Here is a 25,460-nt window from a genome sequence, read left to right as displayed (position 1 = left end):
AATTGGCTTCCAGGATGATGATAATAATTCCATCAACTCAGCAAATTAATAAATTATACCTGTATTGAGGTTTAAGTTCTTCATCTAAGAGCTTATTTTGGGCTTATTTAACAGTCCTAAATAGGCAGGCCTTTCTATGTTGCTAAAGAGCAAAAGGATTTAAAAAAATAAAACGATACAAGAAAACATTTTAAAGGAGGCATAATTTATCATGTGCAAGTCTTAATAACACAAACAGAATTGCTTTTAAAATTGATGTTGCAAAATACTAGCTATCATTTACTAATACTTAACGTATCAAGTGGTTTACTCATGTGAGCTCATTTAGTCCTCAGGACCACCTATTTTATAAATGACAAAATTGATCCTCAGAGAGGCTGAATAACTCACTGAGATCACTCCGGATATAAATGTCAGAGCTGGGTTTTGAACGCAGCCTGTGTGACCACAAAATATGTGTTTTTAACCCCACACTGCACTGCTGCCTCCCAAAGAAGCTGCCACATTCAGATCTAGCAGCAATCCCTACTAGTATTGTAGTTTTCGGGCATACCTTTAGGTCTGAAAGCTTGTCTCCTGTCTCTACCAACCCTGACCTCAGCTTCTCAAAACTCACCACCCTTGCCCAAAGGACTTTAATGGCTCTAAGTTCAGAAAAGATGATAGTATTTGTTTCCATAAACACTTCTATATTTCAAATGAAAAACTAAATCACTAAGAGAGTATCAACAAGTTAAACAATGGTATGAGTTTCCTGATATGTATCTCTGTGTATGTGATAATATATATGATAGGATAGCAGAGTCTTTCCGAACAATTCTTGGGTGGTTCTGACTTTTCTAGAATATAACCATCTGCCTACTGGGTAATTGGGTTTTGCCAACTTTTACTTCTCAAGTAGGATGTGGAAAAAGAGAAAGCACAGTAAAAGAAAGGAGGGGAAGTAGACGGAGGAAGAAAAGTGCATTTGCTCAGAAATGGAGTTGTGAGAATAAAACCAACAAAGAAAGAGCTAGGCCCCCCTCCCCCCCCCTCGGTGATTCCTGAGCAGTCTTCACTCTGTCCTCTCATGTAGGAGAGTGAGCTGCTGTGGGATGTGAGGCCCCACAGGGGAGAAGGAGTACCCACATCTGACGGACCCCCAGAGGGAGGCCTGCTCTGACTCAGTGGGGAGTGGGCCAGACTTGCACCTCCCTGTTTTTACTTAGTTTCCACCGAGACCCATTGTACAATGACTCAGATGACCTCTCACTGCCTTCAAAGTCTGAGGAATTGTCAGTGCCTGCTCTAGGTTAACACCCCAACAGTCAATTTAAGTGATTTAATTAATTTTTATGACATCCAGCCAGCCTCCCTGAGGGACGGATCCCTGAGGTCATGATGACATGGATGCCTGTGGCTCCTCAGATCTCTGCAGTCTCTGTGGTCTCCACAGGACCTTGGGTCACATTCAGGACCACTGGTTGTGCTTCAAGGAGCAATACCCCCAGGATATGGTCCATGTGAGAACCCAAAAGGGAGGATACTGAGCACTCCTCAGGAAAAGATGGCAGCTATGCAGTCAGAGGAGCCATCTATCGCACCCTTGGGTGAAGTGACCTCATGCAAGCAGGTGCCTCTGTGGTCTCCACCTGAAAAAAAACAACTGTGGGTCCCATTAGAATCCTATAAAAGCCATGTGCTTGGGTGAACTCAGAGGGTTACCAAGGGAATCCAAATTTATCTTCCAAGAGATTTCCTAGAAACTTCTGAGTTTGGGCTAGGGAGTCTTCTTCCCATGCCTCACATGATCTGCTCAGGGTTTGTGAAGTTCACGGCCTACGAGCCCTGGGGTGACTCTGAGTGTTGGAGAAGCCCTGCTATCCAGCAAGTCCTTGGAGGTCATGTGACCTGGACAAGGAAAATGTCCAGTCCTGGACTCCAGTTCTGCTTCATCCAAGTAAATGGCTTCATTTCAACCACGATGAGGAAATTTGGCTTACTCTGTGAGGCCTGCTTTGTCAGCCAGATGCAGAAAAGTTGGATGCCCAATGATGTCGACTCACTTGGGTCTCAGGCTCAAGGGTGGCCCAGGGGTGAGGTATAGGAAGGGCCGCTCCCATGGTTACTGAGAACACTGCCGCCTCTGCTTTCCTCCTCCCTTCTGTCTCCTGGCGCCCCTTTGGAGGTGGCCCAACACCACCTTCCCCTGTCTGGGGTGAGCATGAGGGGCATCCCCCCTGGGTTGGCTGGCTCAGCCCAGCCCACCATCTCAAAGTTCAACACAACCATTATTCAACACCAGGCTAAGTGCTTGCGGCTGAAAGAGCCCTCTGCCTCCTTCCCTGGCCTCCCGGCTAAAAATGCTCACTCACACTAGACAGGGGGTCAGTGTGCTGTTCTTGACAATTAGTTCCCGAGCCCTGGGATTCCTTGTTCTCAGTTCTGAGGTCAGTACAGCTCCAGATGGGATTAAAAGTAAAACAGGAAAAACATGGCTTGGAAGATGAAGGAGATTTGTCCCCGCTTCTCTAGATGAAGGATAATTATAAGGACACGGGCTGGTCTCTAAGAATTCTTTGATTTAAATAATGTGTGCTTTGGGAAGTCATTATCTTTTCAAAGGTTAGTTTTCACTGCCCGGAGGAAGGTGCTGTAGCTTCATTTAGCAAATGGAAGCATTGGCAAATAGAGGTAAAACGATTTCACAGCTTCCAATAAGAAATAAAGACTGGACTTGCAGTTCCTTATAGTTTATCATTTTATCATATCCTCCAGGAGGAGCCCAGGGGACTGGATGGGTCCTCAGTTGTAATATGTGTGATCCCAGATGATCGATGTCAGGTTTGTGGCAACATACAGCGAAAGCTTTAAAAATGAACTTGGACCTAGCAGCGCCACTTCTAGAAAGCTCCTCTGGGAAACTGATGAGAGCTGTGAGCAAAGATACTGGTAATGATGTTCATCACAGGGCCACTTATGATACCAAAAAATTAGACATAGCCTGAATGTTGAACAATAGGGAATACATAATTGTGATTCATCCATGATGTACCATTGAAAATGATGCTGTGGAAGTATATTGTCAAACAAGCAAGGTATTGTTAAGTGAATGAGGCCGTATGTGTAGTATGACCCTAGTTTTAGCTTTTAAAAGGTGTCTATGTCAAAAAAAAAAAAAAAGAAAAGAAACAAAAAGAAAAGATGTCTAAGTCTCAGAAAAATATTAGGGTGATATTATTCCTGGGAAATTTAAAGTTTTTCTTTATGTTTTCTAAATTCTCTGCATTAAATATGTGTTTGTTCTTACTAAAAATATACAGTACATGTTACAAAAACAGTATTCTAGAAGATAACAGATTGTAAGTCCTGGGTGAGAAAGAGCATGGCCAATTGCAGATCTTACTCAACAGCCCTAGCAAGGACCTGGATAAGTCATTTAATTTGTCTCCTAGGCTTAAAGCTTCTTCACCCGCCCATCACCCAGCCTTGGAGTGAGGCCACAGACTCCCTGGGACCTCTCAGAGTTTAATAGTTTTATGAACACTGTATGTTAGGTACTACTTGCAGGTTCCATACATTACCTACCATGACATACGTAACAGGAAGTGTTATGACACTTATAATGTCATGTCAACTAATGACAATAATAATAGTTGATATTGATTTACTGGTTTCTATTTACCAGGCACTATGTTAAGCATGTTAACATCTATCCAATCACGTTTATTTCTCCTTTATTGACTCCTCCCTTTTTCTCACATGTCCCAGTGGATCTGTCAGCAGTGGATATTGGGTCAATTCCTCCTTCACAGTATGTATAAATGCTAATCATTCCTCACCACCTCCTCCACAGCCACTTGAAGCCACCTGCCTCTTTTGAGCCTGAACACACTGGGCCTCCCAATTGGTCTTCCTGCTGCAACTTCTCTGCAGTCTTTTTCAACAGAGCAGTGTGTTAAAATGTAAATCACATAATTTTAGTAATTTGCTCAAAATCTTGTGATGTCTCCCCTTTCTGCTCAGAAGAAGAGCCAAATCCCCTATAACAATCTATAAGGCTCTATGTGATCTTTCCCACTCTTCCTTTGTGCGCCCCGAAATAAATCACCTTACCCGCTGACCTCATCATCTTTTATCCTACATCCGTATCACTTAGCTTTGTTCTGAACTGGCTTTCTTTTCTTCTTTTAAAAATATACATAGTTTCGGGACGCCTGGGTGGCTCAGCAGTTGAGTGTCTGCCTTCAGCTCAGGGTGTGATCCCAGGATCCAAGATCAAGTCCCACATCGAGCTCTCTGCAAGGAGCCTGCTTCTTCCTCTGCCTATGTCTCTGTCTCTCTGTGTCTCTCATGAATATATAAATACATCTTTTTAAAAATTTATAGTTTTAAAGGTATAAAATGTGGTGATTTGATATACATACTCATAGTGAAATGATTACTACAGACAGGCTAATTAACATATCCTCACCTAGTTGTCATTTTTTTAAAAAGATTTTATTTATTCATGACAGACACACAGAGAGAGGCAGAGACACAGGCAGAGGGAGAAGCAGGCTCCATGCACCGGGAGCCCGACGTGGGATTCGATCCCGGGTCTCCAGGATCGCGCCCTGGGCCAAAGGCAGGCGCCAAACCGCTGCGCCACCCAGGGATCCCCTAATTGTCATTTTTTATGTGTGTGATGAGTGCCCTTAATATCTACTCTCTTGCACATTCCCAGTGTTCAGTACAGTTTTACAAAGTACAGTCAACATGCTTGTATACTACACCTCTAGACGTATTCATCCTATATGATTGCAACTTTGTGCCCGTTGACCAGTACCTCCTCATTCTACCCTCCTCAACTTCCCCAGACCTGCAACCACCTTTCTACTCTATGATTCTGTGAGTTTGATCTTTGTTGTTGTTGTCGTTATTAATCCTACATATAAGTGAGACTGTACAGCATTTGTCTTTGTCTGGCCTATTTCACTTAGCATAATGTCTTCGAAGTTCATCGGTGTTGTTATAAATGGCAGCATTTCCTCCTTTCTTGGAGCTGAATAATACTCCATCGTGTGTGTATGTGTATGTGTGTGTGTGTGTGTATCTCATATCTACTGTATCCATTCATCCATTGGTGGATTCAGGTTGTTTCCAAATCTTGGATGGCACAATAAACAAAGGAGTCCAGATATCTCTTCAAGATTCTGATTTCATTTCCTTTGGCTCTATACCCAGACGTGGGGTAGCTGAATCATATAGTAATTCTATTTTTAATTTTTTGAGGAATCTCTATACTGTTTTCCATAATGGTTGTAACAGTTTACTTTCCCATCAACAGTATAAAGGGTTCCTTTTTCTCCACCCCTTTAGCAACAGTTGCTATCTCTTGTCCTTTTAATAATAGTCATCCTAACAGGTGTACGGTGGTATCTCATTGTGGTTTTGATTTGCTTCTCCCTGATGATTAGTGATGTTGTGCACCTTTTCATACATCTTTTGGCCATTTATATGTCTTCCTTGGAAAAACGTATATCCAGTTTCTTTGTCCATCTTTTTTAAAACTAGGTTGTTTTCTTGCTATTGAGTTCCTTATGTATTTTGAATATTAACCTCTTAGCAGACATATGGTATGAAAATATCTTCTCCTGTTCTGTAAGTAATCAGTTCTCACTTTTGATGGCTTCCTTTGCTGTGCAGAAGATTCTAGTTAAATAGAGTCCTAACCTGTCTATATTTCCTTTTGCTGCCTGTGCCTTTAGGGTCATATCTAAAAAAATCATTGCCTAGACCAATCTCAAGAAGCTCATCACCTATGTTTTCTTCTAATAGTTTTATTGTTTGAGGCCTTACATTTAAGTCTTTAATCCTTTTTGAGTTGATTTTTGTTTTTTTGGGTTTTTAAAATATTTTATTTATTTATTCATGAGAGACACACCAGAGAGCGAAACAGAGACACAAGCGGAGAGAGAAGCAGGCTCCATGCAGGGAGCTCTATGTGGGACTCCATCCCAGGGCTCCAGGACCACACCCTGGGCTGAAGGTGGAGCTAAACAGCTGAGCCACCCGGGCTGCCCTTGAGTTGATTTTTGTATGTGGTGTGAGATAAGGATCCGATTTTATTCCTCTGCCAGTTTTTCCAGTATCATTTATTGAAGAGACTGTCCTTTCCCCACTGTGTATTCTTGGCACTTTTGTCAAAGACCAATTGACCATAAAGGTGTGGATTTATTTCCGGGGTTTCTATTCTGCTCCATTGGTTTTTATGCCAATGCCATGCTACTTTGATTACTATAGTTTTGTAGTATATTTTTATATTAGGTAGTGTGATGCTTCCAATTTTTTTCTCTTTGCTCAAGATGGTTTATTCATAGTCTTTTATGGTTCCCTATGAATTTTAGGGTTGTTTTTCCATTTCTATGAAAAATGCCATTGAAATTTTGATAGGGATGCATTGAATCTGTAGATAGTTTTGGGTTATATGGGCATTTTAGTAGTACTAATTCTTCCAATCCTTGTGGTATATCTTTCCATTTATTGTGTTGTCTTCAACTTATTTCATCAATATTTTTGTTTTTAGTGTACAGATCTTTTACCACCTTTTTTTTTTTTTTTTTTGAGAGAGAGAGAAAGAGAACACATACATGCATGCAGGGGAGGGGCAGAGGGAGAGGAAGAGAGAGAATCTTAAGCAGGCCCCACACCCAGTGCAGAGCCTGATACAGGCTCATTCTCATGACCCTGAGATCATGACCTCAGCCAAAATCAAAAGTTGGATCTTAACCAATTGAGCCACCCAGGCACCCCAGATCTTTTACTGTCTTGATTAAATTTATTCCTAAGTATTTTATTTTTTGAAGCTATTGTAAATGGGATTGTTTCTTTAATGTATCTTTCTGATTGTTCATTGTTAGTGTATAAAAATGCCACTGATTTTTGTATATTGATTCTGTATCCTGCAATTGTACTGAATTCATTGATTAGTTATAATAGATTTTTGAAGGGGTTTTTAAGATTTTCTATATCATGTCATCTGCAAACAGATAGTTTTAGCTCTTCTTTTTCAATGTGATGTCTTTTATTTCTCTTTCTTGCCTAATTGCTGTGGTTTGGACTTCCAATACTATGTCGAACTAGGGTGGTGAGAGTGGGCATCCTTATCGTGAAGGAAAAACTTTCAGTTTTTTACCATTGAGTATAGTATTAGCTGTGGGTTTGTCATATATAGGTTTTCTTGTGTTGAGATACATTCCTTCTACGTCTAATCTGTTGAGAGTTACTATCATGAAAAGGTATTGAATTCTGTCAAATGCTGTTCCTGCACCTATTAAGATGATCCTATGATTTTTATCCTTCATCCTGTTAATGTGGTCTCTCACATTTATTAACTTGGATATGTTGAGCCATCCTTGCATAGGGATAAATCCCACTTGATTATGATGTCTGATCCTTTTAATGTGCCACTGAATTCTGTTTGCTAGGATTTTGTTGAGGACTTTTGCATCTATGTTCATCAAGGATATTGGCCTATAATTTTCCTTACTTGTAGTGTCCTTGTCTGGCTTTAGTATCAGGGTATACTGGTTTCCAAATGAGTTTGGAAATGTTCCCTCCTGTTTAATATTTTGGAAGCTTTTTGTATTAATTTTTCACTAAAAGTTTGGTAAAATTCACTGGTGAAGTCATCAGATTCTAGGCTTTTATTTGCTGGGAGGTTTTGATTACTAAAGCAATCTCCTTACTTGTTATTGATCCATTCAGACTTTGCTTTCTCATAACGTCGTGGTAGGTTGTGTGTTTCTTGGAATTTACCCCTTTCTTCTAGGTTGTCCAATTTGTTGGTGTATAAATGTTCATGGTAATCTCTTATGAGCCTTTGTATTTCTGTGGTCAGTTACAATGTTTCCTGTGTCATTTGTAATTTTATTCATTTGAATCTTTTTTTTTCTTAATTATCCCAGGTAAAGGTTTGTCTGTTTCATCTTTTCAAAAAACTGTGTTTTATTTCTATTGTTTTTCTAGTCTCTATTTCATTTATTTCTGTTCTAATCTTTATAGTTTCCTTCTATATGCTAATCTTAGATTTAATTTGTTCTTCTTTTTCTAATTCCTTGAGATGTGAAGGTAGATCTTTTCTTCCTTTCCTTAATGTAGGCATTTATTGCTATAAATGTCCCTCTTAGGACTGCTGCATCTCATAAATTTTGGTTTGTTATATTTCCACTTCCATTTGTCTTGAAATATATTTTTTAGATTTCCCTTTTGATTTCTTCTCTGATCTATTGGTTATTCAGATGTATGTTGTTTAATTTCCACCTAGTTGTGAATTTTCCAATTTTCCTCTTGTTCTTGATTTCTAGCTTCATGCTATTGTAGTCAGAAAAGATAGTTGGTATGATTTCAATTTTCTTAAACTTTCTTTTTTTTTTTTTATATATATATATTTTTTAAATTTTTATTTATTTATGATAGTCACAGAGAGAGAGAGAGAGAGGCAGAGACACAGGCAGAGGGAGAAGCAGGCTCCATGCACCGGGAGCCTGATGTGGGATTTGATCCCGGGTCTCCAGGATCACGCCCTGGGCCAAAGGCAGTCGCCAAACCGCTGTGCCACCCAGGGATCCCTTCTTAAACTTTCTAAGACATGTTTTGCGGCCTAACATAGGATCTGTCTTGGAGAATGTGTCATGTGTGCTTAAGAAGAATGTGTTAGATGATTTTCTGTCTGAATGGTCTATCCATTGTTGGAAACGCGATATTGAAGTCCTCTACTTTTAATTATGTTGCTATTTATCCCTTCAGCCTGTTAATATTTGCTTTATATATTTAGGTGCTCCAATTGACCCCTTTATCATTACATAGCAACCTTTCTTTCTTTTGAAAGTTTTTGACTTGCGGTCTATTTTATCTGAAATAAGTATACCCATTCTCCTCTCTTTGGGTTGCCATTTGCATAGAGTATCTTTTACCATCTTTTTACTTTTGGTCTATGTGTGTGCTTAAAGCTAAAGTGAATATCTTATAGGTAGCATATTGTTGCTATATTGAACCTATATTGTTGTTCATAGTATTCTCTTACAATCCTTTTTGTTTTTCAAATCAGTAGAGATGTCTCCTCTTTCATTCCCCACTGGAGCTGCGATTTTGTTTTAATGCAAAGATAATGTATAACTATAGAGCCTTGAGATATTTTTATTCAGGAAAACCAAGTGTCTGGAAATTAGTAAGATTTCTAAGGGACTCATTTAAGCTATGGAACCAGTGAGATGACTTACCTTAATGAGGGTTTGTTCCTGCAATGCAGGCTTCAATTCCTAGAAACTGTCCTGCAGACTGGGAAAATCAAAGGAAGTCTGACTTTCCTGGTCAGAGAGAGCATCTCAGTGTATCAGGAGTCTCATGACATGACCAGAAAAGGCATAAATCAGCACACAGAGCAGCTGGGAATTATCTGACAACATATGGAAACATTTCATGGGTAGAAATAATTTAAAAAGGAGGTTAAAGTTGTCATAAAATTAACCATCCTTATTCACATCCATGGTAAAATCTCGAAGGCCAGAATTCACTAACTCCTTGTTGCTTTCTTGAATTGTTTTCAGAAAGGCAGGTTAGAAGAAGGAAGGAAAAATCTTAAGGCTTCTCAATTTACACAAACCATGTAGCACAAGCAAAGCTGTTAATTATTAAATATCTAGCTAGGATTGATAAGCCTTTATTTGGGAATGAGCTAGAACATGTAGGAGAATGGTAATATGGGTCTAAGAATTGTTACTGATTAGGGGATATTCCAGTGCATTCAAAATATAACCGTTGAAGTTGAATGTATTACCTATTTTTCTTATAATTGCACAAATTAAAATTACCTATTCCTATCAAGTATGGGAAAACCAGGTTCTAAATCAGATATGTCATTCTGAGCTCTACCATAATACCAAAAATCAAGTGTTAGCTCCACGAGGGCAGATTTTTATTGTTTTAGCTGATAACTGTCCCAAACAGAGTGCTTTGTACAATGTAGGCGCCCAATGAATAGTTGTTAAATAAATAAATGATTAGTAGTCACTGCCTATCACTAAGGTTCCACTGTAAATAATAATAATGGAAACCGCCTTTTTGTGGAAGACATAGCATAGTTCAAAGGCAAAATAACCTCTCCTAGCAACTTCCAAAACGCAGCTATAAAACGCCCCCTGAAGGATTAGTCCCCTGAGTGATGAAGCACCCAATTCAAGGTTCCAAAAACTCAGCCTGTCGGAAATATCAGAGTCTTAAAACAATCATGTTTAAAAACACTGTTGTTTTAAGGATTTTCTTTGATTTAAATGTTGTTTCTCTTGGAAACGGCTTGTTATTTTTCTAAGCAAGTTAGGTCATTAAACTGGGCATACCGGGAAAAGGGAAAATTAAAGAAGACATTTTAAAAACAGAAACTATGGTTACTTTATTGTATATGTCTTGACAGAGTTTCTGCTGCCTTACATTTAATTTTACCGATAAATTCTTTTTATTAAAAATAGATTGAAAATATAATTTGAAATAAGTAATTTTAATAAGATATTTAATTGTACCTTCCTAATGGTGTTAGCATGAGGAGTAAATGTTCTAATGAATATAAAGTACCTGAAATATACAAGACAACCATTAGATGTAGGATGTTTATTACTCTTGTGGTGGAGCCTATCCTTACTTAACATTTTGATATTTTTTTCATCATGTATTTTCTAAAGGTAGTTTGATTCTTTAAAACATTGCATTAAAATATTATTTGTCTTGATTACTAAGTTTTTGGGTTTCCCTAAATATTGTGCCTGACTGAGGCAAGTTCCTCACTTGCCTCACCCTAATCCTGGCTCTGGTTGGTGACTCTGTGATCCAGTGATGATTTAATCAATGTGTACCAGGTCTGAACCCCTTATATAGAAAACTGTTCCACCCTTGACCTTGTGGAGAAGCAGTATCATAGGAGTCATTTTGTGTCAATGACTACAGTTCTCCATTCTTTTTTTATATATATATTTGAACTATTCAATTATATTTATTTTTTTAAGTTTTTATTTTAATTTAACTAACTGAGTTAACATACAGGGTTACATTAGTTCAAATGGCCTCCTTAATCCCCACCACCTGCCTATTTCATCCCCCACCTACCTCCCCTCTGGTGACTATCCGTTTATTCTCTCTAGTTAAGAGTGTGGTTCTTGATTTGTGTCTCATTTTTCCCCTTTGCTTGTTTTGTTTTTAAAATTTCACATATGAGTGAAATCATATGGTATTTGTCTTTCTCTGCCTGAATTGTTTTGATTAGCATGATTTTCTCTAGCTCCATTCATATTGTTGCAAATGGCAAGATTTCATTCTTTTCTTTTCTATGGCCAAATAATACACACACACACACACACACACACACACACACACACACACACTGCTTCTTTATTCATTCATCAATCAATGAACACTTGGGCAGCTTCCATATCTTGGCCATTAGAAATAAGGCTGCTATAAACATGTGAGTGCACATATCCCTTTGAATTAGCATTCTTGTAGTCTTACAGTAAATACCCTGTACCAGGGATGCCTGAGTGGCTCAGTGGTTGAGCGTCTGTCTTCGGCTCAGGGCGTGATCACACAGTTGCGTGATCCCATAGTCCCGGCATCGAGTCCCACATCTGGCTCCCAGCATGGAGCCTGCTTCTCCTTCTGCCTCTGTCTCTGCCTGCCTCTCATGAATAAATAAATAAAATCTTAAAAAAAAAATAAGGTAATTCTATTTTTAGCTTTTTGAGGATCCTCCATACTGTTTCCCACAGTGGCTGCCCCATTTTGCATTCCCACCAAAGTGCAAGAGGGTTCCCCTTTCTCTACATCCTTATAAACACCTGTTGTTTCTTGTATTGTTGATTTCAGCCATTCTGACAGGTGTGAGGTGATATCTCATAGTTTCTTTAGAGATTTATTTATTTGAGACTGAGAGAGAATGAGTAGGAGGACCAGAGCGGGAGGGAAAGAGAATCTCAAGCAGACTCCACACTGAGTGCAGAACCTGATGAAGGGCTTGATCTCACAATCCTGATGTAACAACCTGAGCCAAAACCAAGAGTCAGATGCTCAACTGACTGTACCACCCAGGTGCCCCTCATAGTTTTGATTTCCATTTCCCTGATGATAAGTGATGAGCATCCTTTCATGTGTCTGTTGGCCATCTGTATGTCTTCTTTGGAGAAATGTCTATTCATGTCCCAAGGCCCTGGGATAACGACCTGAGTCAAAGGTAGACATTTAACCAACTGAGCCACCCAGGCTCCCATCAGTTCTTTATATATTTTGAATACTAACCCTTTATCAGATATGTCATTTGCAAATATCTTTTCCCATTCCATAGGCTTTTAGTTTTCTTGTTTCCTTTGCTGTGCAGAAGCTTTTTATTTTGGTGTAGTCCCAATAGTTTGTTTTTGCTCTTGTTTCTCTTGCCACAGGAGACATGTCTTGAAAGAAGTTGCTATTATAAAACTAAGCCAATGAACAGTGAGGGAAAAAAGCCAAATATCTTTATCAAAATCTTTATTATGCCATTAGGTATGATCCTGGGTAGCCATGATAAGCCATAGACATGCCAAAGATATGAGGGATTTAAAAGAATGAGGTGGCTGGGTAGCTTAGTCAGTTGAGCATCTGACTCTTGATTTCAGCCAGGGTCATGATCTCAGGGTCATGGGATTGAGCCCCTGTACCAATCCCCTGCACATAGAGCCCTCATATGTAGCTCAGTCTGCTTGTCCCTCTCCCTTCTGCTGGTTGCTTTCTCTCTCCCTCTCTCCCTCTCTCTTTAATGAATGAATAAACAAAGTCTTTAAAAAAAGAGTAAGCAGAGGAAGCCAGTCAGCTTATAGAATAAAATGGTGCAGTAATTCAGAAAAGCAGATGCCTGAGGAAAGTGGCCTCTGCTCCTTATAGATTTCTAGTTCCTGGTTCCTTTTCCCATGGGGCTCAGCCATACTATAGCTTCTGCTCTTGAATTCCTATACAATTCCTGATTTCATGATACCTCGTGTTCATCTTTAAAAATTGATTCTTCTTTTCTTAAGCTAGCTCCAGTTAACTAGAACAATTAGCTGTATTTGTTACAGTCAGAATCTGCCCAAGTGGAGTGGCCCTGCCAATCTTGGAGTCAAATGGTATTCTACATCTCATGGAGAGTTGAGACCCTTGTAGGAAATAGGATGTCAGGTGATCAAAGCCAATTTGATTTGCCCTCTAGGTACAAATACACCAGGAGAGAATTAAAAGCAGTTTTCCTAAGAGGTCTTGACAGTAAATAAGCAGAGCTAATAGACAGTTTGCCACGACAGTTTCCTGGGGAATATGTTGATCTAAGAAGTAAATATGGTCACTGACCAATCAAGTTGACCTACAGGCTCTGTGTGCTAGGCCAGTGTTCTTGCCTGAGGGGGTCTTCCATTTTGAGTGCTATAAAAGCAAGGTAATCTTCCATTTGGATAAAGATGAAAGACTTGGAGGATTACCCTTTTGCCCTTCAATTTACCACAAAGAATAAAGGCTTTCTAGGCAGGATGAAAGAAGCCATTAGGAAAGAAGCCAGGAAAAGGATTCCAAAAGAAAGTGTCAAGAAACTAGCTATTGGGGGAAGTTAGAACAGAAGTGAAATAGAGAGAATTTGATGCCTGTGGTAGGACAATTCTCTGAGGACCAAGTTGGGATTATCTGAATGCATCAGGGGTACCAAAAGGAGAGGAACCAACTTGGCAGCCTCAGTGTGGGAGATCTTGTTAGAGCTAGAAGATAAAAATGTTTCTCAGGGAAATCTGGATTGGGAAAGAATATATATTTATGCTTTACTGCTGAAAAGAGGGGGGAAAACCCACTTTGCTCTTTCCAGGAGCATGTGAGGTGGTGCCATGTACTTCCAGAGTCAAGGAAGGTCATGTTCTCACAAAACAAGGAACAGATATGACAAAAAGTGAACACAAGTATCTCTAAGTTTAAAGAAGGAAGTAATACTCAACCATGCCCCACCACACAGAAAGAATCAACTTAAACAATTTATTTTATTAGTTTTTTTCCATGCATTTACTGAGCTGAGCTAAGAATATATGCTGATTTTTAGGTGCCATTTAATTCAAGAATATTCACAAATCACTTAATTTAGGAAGAGGCATTTAATGATATATAATGTCTGTCCCCAGATGATTTATTGTCTTTCTTCATGAAAAAAAAAATTCCAACAAGTTAGGTCATTTAACACGATGCCTAAAGACGCATAAAAATAATTTCTCAAGTTCTTTAGCAATGAAAAAGTTCATTATGTCATTCTTTGCAATACTGCTTTTGTGGAGAGGGAGAGAAAAGACCTTTTGTTTAGTAATTCTCTTGGCACAGGGGCTTCACTATGTAATAAGCTTAGCCATTGTTAGAAAAATCTAGACAAGAACAGCACCAGTTATTGTTATAAATGATCATCAAACAAGGCAAGAGATTCCATATGAACTGTAGGTTAAAGGATATGGCTTGAGAAATATATTTCTTGGTACTAAGAGAGGAATAGAGCCAGTAGAGGAATAGCTAAGTTAACACTTTAGGGCTGTGTCACTTTGGATGCGTTTTCAACTCTAAGTGACAAATTTCTGACTCATTTGTATTAAATAATACATATAGCATGACGGTGCAGGCCCAGGTTTGGTTAATTTAGTGAACCAATAATGTCAGCAAGGACCCAGATTCTTCACACCTTCTGGCTTTGCCTTCCTACGTATATTGGCATGGTGGTTAGGCCAGCTCCCCTCGCGGCTGTGGAATAACGAGACATGGCAACCAGGGAAGAGGAGCCTGTCTTCTAGTGGGTATCTCTATTTAAGAGAGGGGAAACTCTTTCCAGAAATCTCCACCTACAGATTCCTTTATGTCTTATTGGGGTGAGGGTGGGGGATTACGTCACACGGCCATATCTAAACCAATCGCAGACTGGAGGTAGCCCAATCACAGTCCAAACCCTGTGTTTGGATATGGAATTAACTTTCTTTGAAGCCCGTGGCTATGTAAGGAGTTGGAGATGAGCAAATTCGGGGTGATTTTGGAAAGGAGGAAGGGAGCTGTTGGTCGTCACCAACGATGTCTCTCACAAGGGCTGAGTGGCCTCTGAGCTATACAAGGTCCCAGGTGGCACACACAATTTACTGAATTTTTTAATATGGTTCCTAACTGTGAAAGGAAGTCATGCTCCTATGTACATGTGTGTTATTAATTTGATTCTTTTATCAGCTGGTCAGTGCATGTCTTCAAATAATGTCCAAGAAAAGACCATGGGCTGATCTATTTTCTGAGTCCTTGACTATCTGCAGGTGTTCTTCTATTGCCTTTATCATTGATGACATAGTTAGATGTAAAATTATAGATCATAATCCTTCCCCATCAAAAGTTTATAGATGTGGTTGTGTTGTTTTCCAGTAGTTAGCATTGAAGAGCAGTCAGAGATTGGACTAATTATTCTCCTTTATAATTAAATTATTATTATTTTTAAACCTGAGTTCTGAAGGATTCTTTATCTTTTCAATTTAAAAATGTGCTCAAGATACACCTAGATGTGGGTCATTTTTTTAAAATTTTATCTAGGGTATAATGAGTCCCATCAGTCTGCATACTCAAAGGATTTTCATCACAAGAAAGCAATTTTTAATTATGTTGGATTTGTCTCAGTTTCTCCTGTTCTTATTGTGCTTATGAGGTGGAATCATGTTTCTGTCCTCTCTCCACCATTATTTCTTCATTCTGTTCCATATCATAGAATATCTCGGATATGATCTTCAGAACATTCACTCACTTTTACACAAGATGAGTGCTGCTCTTTATTCATTCCAATTGAATTTCATGCTATATTTTTTGATATGAAACTTATGATTTCGGTATTGTTAATATTCTTAATTATCTCGCCTATCTCTCCCTGCTATTCATCTCACTCCATTGTCTTTGCATCCCATTCTTTTCTCTGTGACTATATGGCACCTCTTCCTAGAAGCTGTGTCTTCTTACATCTTTCTGAGGATATTACACAGTTTTCTAAAAATGTTTGCTGGTTCTCTGCAGGAGGTCATTTTCAGAGGAATGTTCCTCATCTGGTCTTCTGTGTAATTGTTTTTCGTGTTTCCAATGACAGTTTTTCTGATTACTCATTTTTGAATGAAAAGACAAAAAACTAGTTTCGGATTCACCCACAGACAGGGTGTGTAGATTTTATCTGGTCCTGTTGATTGGACACTTGGGTAATGATGGAATCTTCTCAGATTTATAGTTTGATGAGAATAGGTGTCTGCCCAATTCTGATCATTCAGCTAGCATTTAACTAGCATTCCTATAGCATGGCTCTGCTGTGCCGAGTTCCTTCCTCCAGGTCTTGTTCTATGATGTCCTCCTCACTGTGTATAGCTACGGAGCATTCTTTCCATACTCAGCAACAGCATTTTATTTCTGGGGCTATTCCTTCGAGAATCCAATGCACCTGGCATCCCCCCACCCCCACCCCATCTCATATACTTCCTGAATTAGTCTCTGAATGAATGTTGAAAGATGAAGATGGCAAAAAATATTTGTATCAACTCAAAATCTAACATCTACATGGTAAAGGGATAACTACCAAGTTTCTTGTGGTGTAGACTCCAGGTCTCTGAGTAGGGGAATAGAGTAGTCAGGAGGAACAAAACTTCTTTCCACTTTCTTTTAAAAGGTCAGAGAGCCTCTATTTTTTTCTTTTCTTTTTTAAGATTTTATTTATATATTCATGAGAGACACACAGAGAGGGGCAGAGACACAGGCAGAGGGAGAAGCAGGTTCCTCATGGGGGAGGCTGATGCAAGACTCGATCCCAGGACCCTGGGATCACAACCTGAGCCAAAAGCAGACATTCAACGACTATGCCACCCAGGCTTCCTAAGCCTCTATTTCTTGAGAAAAGGCAAGACTGTTAGCCAAGTGTTTTTTCCTGCTCATTTAAAAAAATGTAAGTAAAAATTCCTTTTAGATTTTAGCAAGTGGTTTTATTATGTTGGTCTTAGCTTTTGGTGGTAAATGGGATTTTTATATTTGTGTCTTCCTGGGTACTTTAGAAAAAACTTAGGCAAGTTTCTACCAGGGCAGTGAGTCTGGTGCTGTTTAAAATTAGAAGTAAAAAACAAATGTTTTAGTTGACCCAAACTGAGTATAAGCCAATAATGTACTTGGCTGCTAAAAAAGAGGGGGGCGGGTGACAGCTATCTTAATACACAAACCAAGGTTCGAAGTATTCTCACTGCATTCTCTCAGATGTAACTGGGAGTTTGGGGTCCACTTATGGCCCCTATTATTAATGAAACTGTGAAGCGTTCTTGATAACTAAGAGCAAGTTCACACACAGATAACTAGGATGCTAGAAGTCTGTGTATCATGTTGATGGAGTAGAGTTAGTTAACTTTTAAAAAGAAATGATGTGGGCAGGGAATGGACTGACCTGATAACTGGGATAAAATATTCGAACGGAGGTCATGAGAAAGGGATTGTATTTATTCTGCTTTGCCCGGAAGAGCAGAACAAGGATCACTTGGAGAAAGCTACCAAAAGGTGGATTTGGGATCCCTGGGTGGCGCAGCGCTTTGGCACCTGCCTTTGGCCCAGGGCGTGATCCTGGAGACCCGGGGTCGAATCCCACGTCAGGCTCCCGGTGCATGGAGCCTGCTTCTCCCTCTGCCTGTGTCTCTGGCTCTCTCTCTCTCTCTCTCTCTCTGTGACTATCATAAATAAATAAATAAATAAATAAATAAATAAATAAATAAATAAATAAATAAATAAATAAATAAATAAATAAATAAACAAACCAAAGGTGAATTTGGCTCAAGGTACAGTTGGCTGGTGGTGGAGTGGGCACCTCATAAACAAGACTGTAAACTGCCTGGCTCTTTCCAGAAGATCCTGGTCAAGAAGATCCTGGCTGATCACCTACCAAGGAAGCTGTGAGAGAAATTCTGATGTTGAGTCAGAAGTTGGGTGATCCTGTGATCCACAGTTGAATGATCTTGGTTTTAGAGTTTCCTCCTTGAGGTTTGTGTCTTTAAGGTTAGACGAATGACTTGGTTTCTCCCCCAAGGAACTCGCTGAACAGTGAGACCTCGGCTGCTCCCGACTGCAGCCCGTGCAGATAGAGGCGGCCTCCGGGAGGCGGGTTCACTCCGGCTTGGGCCCGACGGTCCGGTCCCCACCCCATAGCGGCCCACACTGCTTCAGAGGCAGAGCAGGGACGGGAATGGGAGCAACAGGTGGCGGACACGTAGTCCTCACCGCGGCCCCAGGAGGCTGCGTCCCAAGGAACCCGAGACCAAAAGGGACCAGACAACTTGCCAAGAACAAGACGACATTGATTCGTGGAGCCAGCGGGGGCCCGCGGCTCGGTGTGACAGCGCTCGTGGAGCTCGTGGAGCTGAATTCGCATTTTCTAACGATGCACTTAGTCACCCTTGACATGGCAGACATACAGGACATACAGAATAAAAACAGCTATTTTTATTTGGTCTTGGAGTGACTGGGGGGGGCGGGGACAGCGGCCCGGGGCGCTCCGGCTCCATGGGCGAGTCAGGGCTCGGGCCCTGGCCTGACTCCGCAGCTCACGCCGACCTCCTGGGGAGCAGAAGCACCTCTGTCCTGTTACTGGGGGTTGCTTTGTTGCTTTTGTGCTCCTGAAAAAGGCAGGAGCGCGGACGGCGTGACCGAGCCCATTTCCCGAGGCCCCGCCCCCCGCCTGCAGGTGCCGCGGCTCGGTCCACGGGCGAGCCCCCCCCGCCCCCCGCCCCCCGCCTGCTGCTGCCCGGGGGGCCGCTGCCGTCAGCGTGGGCAAGGCTGGAGCTCGTCTATTCCTTTCCTCTTACAAACAAGACCGCCTCCCGTGGCCGTGCTGTTGGGCTCCCGGTCCCAGCTGCGTCAGGAGTCGGTTCCCGGAAAGCGGCCCAAGCAGGGGCTCTCCACCGCGTCCCGTAATGGCAGGGTTCACGTCATTTTCCATTGGTTTTGGACCGTGATGCACAGTCCTTTGGGGATGTTCTCAAGTTCAGGCTCCTTCAGAGCCAGGAGAGAAAAGCCCAACAGCAAAACAAGTGGAAAGTAAGAGAATACTGGCCACGTGGCCCTGAGTCTCCTCTGAAATGCCTGCTCGTTTCTGTGTTTTGTTTCTGGAAGGTTATAAAGGGTCTTCCTAATGCTGGGTCTAATGTTTCCCCCGCCCCGCCCCCGCCCCCGCTATCAATCCTCCTGGCCTGTCTTTGAATGTTGAACACCGCTGACCACGTCTTTTCTGCTTGAGGCTGCTTCTCCCTTGATCTCCGTAACTGTTTCCTTGCCCACCCCTCTTCTTTCCGTAGCTGAGCTGAGCATCCCGCCTCTGTATCCCCTTTGCCCTGCCATTCCCTTTCAAACTGCTGTTCCTCAGGGGGCCTCTGTGGTGAACCAATCTTCAATAACAAATAGTTCCAAAAATCATAATGGCTCGATCATGAAAGAAGTTAATTTCTTACTCATGTATTGGTACACAGTGGCTTTTCCTGTTGGCAGGTGGATTTCTTCCACCTGAGGCACCAGACTCCTCGCTCTATGGCTCCACCATCCCCCTAGACTCGAGGGCCTCACTGTTACCTGTATCCCGCCAGACAAAAAAAAAGGAAGAGAAAAATGGAGACGGCATATCTGATTTAAGGCTTTGGGCTGGAAGTGGGGCACCTGGGTGACTCAGTTGGTTGAGTGTCTGACCAGCTTGGGTCATGGTCTCCGGGTCCTGGGATCCAGCCACATGGTGAGCCCCACATTGGGCTCCCTGCTCAGCGGGCAGTCTGCTTCTTTCTCTCCCTCTGTCCCTCCTCCCACTTGTGCTCTCTGTCTCTCCCACAAATAAATAAATTCTTAAAAAAAAAAAAAAAAAAAGACTTTGGCCTGGAAGTGACAGACATCACTTCTGCTCATTCTCCATAGGAGAGAACTAGTCATGTGGCCCCTTCTGGATGCAAGGAGGGCTGGAAAATACGGTTCATGGCTAGGAAGCTGCTTCCCCAGCAACAAGTCTATCCCATGGTCGGGAAGGTGGACTTTGGTATGCAGCTGGCCCTCTCTGCCACAGCCTTGGAGTTCTCTCACCAGACTGACCCTTGGTGACCTACTCATCCATTTCTGTCATTTCCTTCTTTACCTTAGGATTCATGACTCTGAAGTCTCCATCTCCCCATCTTTCCCCATCCAAAGCTGGCTCATTCTGGCCCTCCCCAGTTCTGTCAGTGGATCACCATTCTTCTGGCATCATCCATAATCCTTGCTTTTCCTCTGGGCTCCCAACCAGTGCCTTCCTGAGTCCTTGCTCATTCGTCCTTTCTCCTGACTTCAGCCCCCTACTTCTCTGATCTCTTTAGAATGCTTTTGACAGGCTAATCTTTCTAGAACACTTTTATTATGTCACTGCCAAAAATTCTCTTTAAGAACCTATGATTCCTTGTTGCCACTTTAGAACCATGAAGCAGTTTTAAATAGCAACAGCCTATAAATAAGACAGCTTATTAGGCAAAACAGTTATTTTTTTTTAATCTACAGGGCAAGTCGAGTTCAGAGTGATGAGGTATAACAACTGACAGACAAGGAAGCAAGAAATCGTAATTCCATCTTACCTTTTACCTCTAACCAGATCTCTGAGACTCCATTTTCATTTTGTAAAACTAAGAAGGTAGTATTTTTCCTATTTGAAATCCATGCACAGACAATCTCTTCTGGTTCCTTCCAGTACAAGGATCAATGATTCTAAAAATGCAAACCCCCTCCCTGCCTAATTTTTTAGGACCCTCCATTGTTTTTTTTTTTTTTTAAGATTTTATTTATTTGTTCATGAGAGACACAGAGAGAGAGGCAGAGACATAGGCAGAGGGAGAAGCAGACTCTCTGCCGAGGAGCCTGATGAGGAACTCGAACCCAGGACTTTGAGATCACGTCCTGAGCCAAAGGCAGATACTCAACCACTGAGCCACCCACTCACACCTTCCTAAATGCTTTCTCTATTCCGTCAACCTGTTTCCTCTCTGTGTCCCAGACATGCTGAGCGTAGCCTGGGCCCGCATGAGTGCCGTGCTGCTTCCCCTGCCCAGGATCTCTTCCCCCTGCTCTCTGCCCATCGAAGGCCCACCTGTTCCGTAGGCACTGCCAGGAGCCGGCCTGGGCCATCTTGGAGGATTTGAGGCATTTAGAAGGACACGGCCACCCCACCTGACCTTGCCGCTTAGGAGCTCTGTGACCTCAGTAACACATGTAAATTTTGCTTTGTAAGATGCCCTCTCTATATAATTTAGCCCTCTGATTGTTTCGTGAGTTAGTTTTGTTTCCCCAGGTAACTGGCTGGCTGGTTGATGATTGATCGATGGATTGATTGACTTCATCAGTCAACAAGCCTCGGCATAAGTTTGAACCATGTGAAGTTGCTGATAAATTTGACTGCTTTTGACCTACAAAGAAATGGCAATTTCCTATGTAAACCTAATAAGTATTCTAAAAATATTTTGTTATTCTTTCCACTCAACTTAGTCCAATTCTCCAACGCAGGGGAATCCAACATCTGGGATAAGAGTCAAAATTCTGGTGGAGGTAATTGTTACTTTTTTTTTTTTTTTGCTGATCATTTTCTGTGCTGTGATTTGGGGGGGAAGAGCTGCCCCCAGAGGAGTGGCACATTGTGTCTCTCTCTGAGGTGGGGCTATGCTTTCATGTGCGCTAGACCAAAGGCCTGTGGGATCTGTAAGGACAGATTTGAGGCCCAAGTCTTGGCCACTGGCCCTTCCTACCTTAACTTTTCATAAAGGAATTAGAGTCACTGAGTGAAGACCTTAGGAACCCAGGTCCTTTCCTTGTTTCCTGTTGGTCCCTAGGATTCAGCGCTCTTTAGAAATTAATAACACAGTCACTCTGCAGCACATGAAGGGTTTTGGCAGGGGAGATAGCATGAGTTTTGGAATCAAATCCTATCTCTGCCACTTATTAGCAATATAAACTTGGACAAGTTACTTAATTTCTTGAACCCTCAATCATGTTATCTGGAAGAGGGGGATGAAAAATGCTTGACCAACAGAGACAAACCTTTTTGGTTTAGAACCCCTTCAGATGTTTTATCTAAAATGCTTGCCCTTTTTACTGCAACAGCCCAAGGCTAGTGACTAGTTCAAGACCTGGGCTCGCTCTTTTCCTCTTATCCAAGTACTCATGCTCCCCACCTTCCTGGGCTCCTCCTGCACAAAAAATACTAAAATGAGATTTCAACATAACATTGGGTTTTTTTATTATATGATTGTTTATTACATGGAGCAAATCAAGTTCTAGAATCATATTGGGAAAGGCTACTTACCAGCCAGAGTCAACAGCGACAGCCTGACCTGTTTCTATACATGATAATTATTCAGTGAAAATTTGTAAATGTCGGGAAGCCCGGGTGGCTCAGTGGTTTAGCGCTGCCTTCATCCCAGGGCATGATCCTGGGGACCCGGGATTGAGTCCCACGTGGGGCTCCCTGCATGGAGCCTGCTTCTCCCTCTTTGTCTCTGCCTCTCTCTCTCTCTCTCTCTCTCTGTGTGTCTCTCATTAATAAATAAATAAAATCTTTAAAAATTTTTTTGTAAATATCTATTATTTCACAAATGAAGCATAGAAGCTGTGGCTATTCTTCGCATACTAGAGACAGGAAGCTGAAGAGCAGAAGTGTGCATGGTCTAAGCTTCCATGGGTCAAGTGTGGGGGTCTCCTGAATCCCAGGCTGGGATGCTGACTGCAGGCCATCCTCCTCCCATGGTGCATGGCCTCCAGACTCCCTGGACATTGGCCCTCCCCCTCACTCCCTCATGCCATCACTTGCCCTGGCAGAGAACACTGCCAAGTTGTGCTTTTGCAGAGGAGGGAAGGCTATGATTTATCTGTTCAAGCACTCCTTCATTCATCCTGATCTTGTTGTTGTTTGGCAGAGCCAGAAAGTAGGGCAAGTCCAGGGTGTCACTGGCATCTCAAGCCTCTGGGATTTCCTTGTGGGCCTCGGAGCTGAGAGATCCCAGAAAGTCTAAAGCTTTTCTACCATTTGCCTATAACTGAGTTTGATGACATGGGTTTCTTCTAGGTCCCCCAGATGCTTAGAATGGGTCCAACTTACACTGGAAAGGATCCAGCAGGATCCCAGACTGATCCACACCCATAATTCCCGGAGCTAAGTGACTCAGGGTTTCAGAAGATACCTCTGTGCTAACTCACACATCCTCCCTCCCTCCAACCCCTGCCCTGCTCCATGAGGAAAGTGTATTACACATGAAGGGCTGTGTCACCTGTGGGCTGGGAACAAGTTCTAGGCCTTCCCATCCAGCTTTCACTTAAATCCTGGGGTTCACAATGCAAGCTGGCATTCTGTTACCCCGTTTCCAGCCAGAGTATAATGACATCACCACAATCCATGAAGACTCCTTAGTGGGTCATGATGTCCTTGGCCACTCTCTCTCCTTAGCCACTTTTAAATGTATTAACTAAAGGAGAGAAGAAGCGTTGATGGTATATATGGAATGTGGGGTAAAGAAGGGTATCTACACAGCCCAGGGGCTGACCTGCAGGAGCCTGTGGACTTGGCTCTCAGTCACACATTGAACAGGTGTGCACACAGCGACCTCAGTCCAAGGGTCTTTCTGGGGCCAGTCTCTATGCTCCAGACCTTTAAGCTGAGCCCTGTTCCAGTCCACCAGTGACACAGCCCCTGGTGAAACAGCCTACTCCCCTGGGGGTGATTTCGCACTGAGGAATCTTCTGAAGCCTTGAGTCAAAAGTCACTGCCTCAGCCACAGGCATCTCAGAAGACGAGCTTCTGGTTTCAGCTGAGCACAGGCTGTGGACACCGAGAACAAGCGTGTTACCCAGACAAGGGGAGGGCCCTCTGTTCAGAAACGTGCTGACAGTAACAGACATCCCTGCTGCAACTTTTCAAGTGGAAGAGCAAATGCCGTGTGCGCAGAACCCTGGCAGTTTGATGATTTCCAAAGTTACTGTTATTTATATATATTTACATATACATTTATATATAGTTTACATATACGTTTTGCATGTTCCGAGGTGGATGCTGCAGGGCACAAGTTTTGGAAACAGGCACAAAACTTTTAAGCAGCTTCTCATCTTTCATGTACATGTGCCTACCTTTGGTTCACAATGTATGTTTACTGCTAGATTTTTGTTATATTAATAAACCACAAGTTGATGTAAATGTCCATTTACAGAAGAACGATTAGGTAAATTGTTATGCAATGGGATAATCTCTAGCCATTAAAAATCAGACTAATGACATAAAGAAGTACTTAAGATATCTTGCTAAGTAAGAAGAAAAAGACTAAAATATTATATGAATTGCATTTTGAACCCCTCCCCACATAAAACCAACAGAGAGCAATGTATAACATGGATACATTTTTATATACTGAAAAATATTAACCTGATACATGCCAAGATTTATGTAGTTATGTCTCCTCTTATGTTTTTCTACAGTGGTTATGTATTAATCTTATAATTAAAAAATGTTATTGCTTTCTAAAAAGGACACTTAGAAATTGTTTATTTTGGAAACTTAGGGGGAAGACTCTGGATCTTCTACCAACATACGCAAACTGTGCACTGAAGTCAAGTGCTGATGACGTGAGTTGAGTCCAGGGGATGCAGGCCAAGGATTGTCGGTCACAGCTGCAAACTTCCCCTTCATATCCTTGAGCTGATTAGTCCCCAGATCAACCAATAAAGTCAAGTCATATGCTTTGTTCATAAAGGCAGCATAACTCACATTCTTTGTTTTAAAAAAGATGTTACTTATTTATTGGAGAGAGACAGGGAGAGTGAGCACAAGCAGGGGGACGGAGAGAGGGACAAGCAGAGCCCCCCCACTGAGCAGGGAGCCCAACGTGGGGCTGGATCCCAGGACTCTGGGATCATGACGGAGCTGAAGGCAGTCACTTAACTTACTGAGCCTCTGTAACTCAAATTCTTTCTTTTTTGTTTTAAGGATTATCATTTCTTAATGTAAATTCAATTAATTAACATATAGTGTAGTATTAGTTTTAGAGATACAGTTCAGTGATTCATTAGTCTTATATAACACCCAGTTTTCATTACGTCATGTGCCCTCCTTAATGCCCATCACCCAGTTACCTCATCCTCCCCACTCCCTCCCCTCCAGCAACCCTCAGTTTGTTACCTAGGATTAAGAGTCTCAAAATAAAAAATAAAATAATTAAAAAAAAATAAAAGTCTCCTGGCTGCCTGGGTGGCTCAGTCAGTTCAGTGTCTGCTTTTGGCTCAGGTCATGATCTCAGCGTCCTGGGATTGAGTCCTGCATCCCGCTTCCTGCTTGGCAGGGAATCTGCTTCTCCCTGTACCCCTCCTCTCTGCTTGTGATCTCTCTCTCAAATAAATAAGTAAAATCATTTAAAAAA

At 41.8% G+C, this 25,460-nt stretch overlaps 2 long non-coding RNA genes across 7 annotated transcripts in view; one reads left to right on the top strand and one right to left on the bottom strand.

Moving 5' to 3' along the window:
• LOC140637944 (uncharacterized) overlaps positions 1-25,460 on the top strand; it is a 49,484-nt gene that overhangs the window by 13,425 nt on the left and 10,599 nt on the right. The window contains exons 3-4 of one of the 4 annotated variants that reach the window (XR_012035065.1): positions 21,550-21,609; positions 24,606-24,669. The exons of 1 other annotated variant lie outside the window; for it this stretch is intronic. This is a non-coding gene — a long non-coding RNA (uncharacterized lncRNA). Of the gene's footprint in view, positions 1-20,462; positions 20,702-21,549; positions 21,610-24,605; positions 24,670-25,460 lie in introns of those variants that run through there. 2 more of the 4 variants (XR_012035067.1, XR_012035066.1) reach the window with 2 other exon arrangements.
• LOC140637945 (uncharacterized) lies at positions 18,488-20,503 on the bottom strand. Of its 3 annotated transcripts, none has more exons than XR_012035069.1 (3): positions 20,177-20,409; positions 19,512-19,629; positions 18,488-18,680 (listed from the first exon to the last, which is right to left on the bottom strand). It is a non-coding gene; the product is annotated as an uncharacterized lncRNA (long non-coding RNA). The 3 variants fall into 3 exon arrangements; XR_012035070.1 differs by having other exon boundaries at positions 18,488-18,621; XR_012035068.1 differs by lacking the exon at positions 18,488-18,680 and having other exon boundaries at positions 19,484-19,629; positions 20,177-20,503.

The sequence above is a fragment of the Canis lupus genome, chromosome 8, assembly GCF_048164855.1.
Source record: "Canis lupus baileyi chromosome 8, mCanLup2.hap1, whole genome shotgun sequence".
Taxonomy (NCBI): domain Eukaryota; kingdom Metazoa; phylum Chordata; class Mammalia; order Carnivora; family Canidae; genus Canis; species Canis lupus.
The sequence above is the reverse complement of the archived record's forward strand: the minus strand, read 5'-3'. Positions and strand labels throughout refer to the sequence as shown.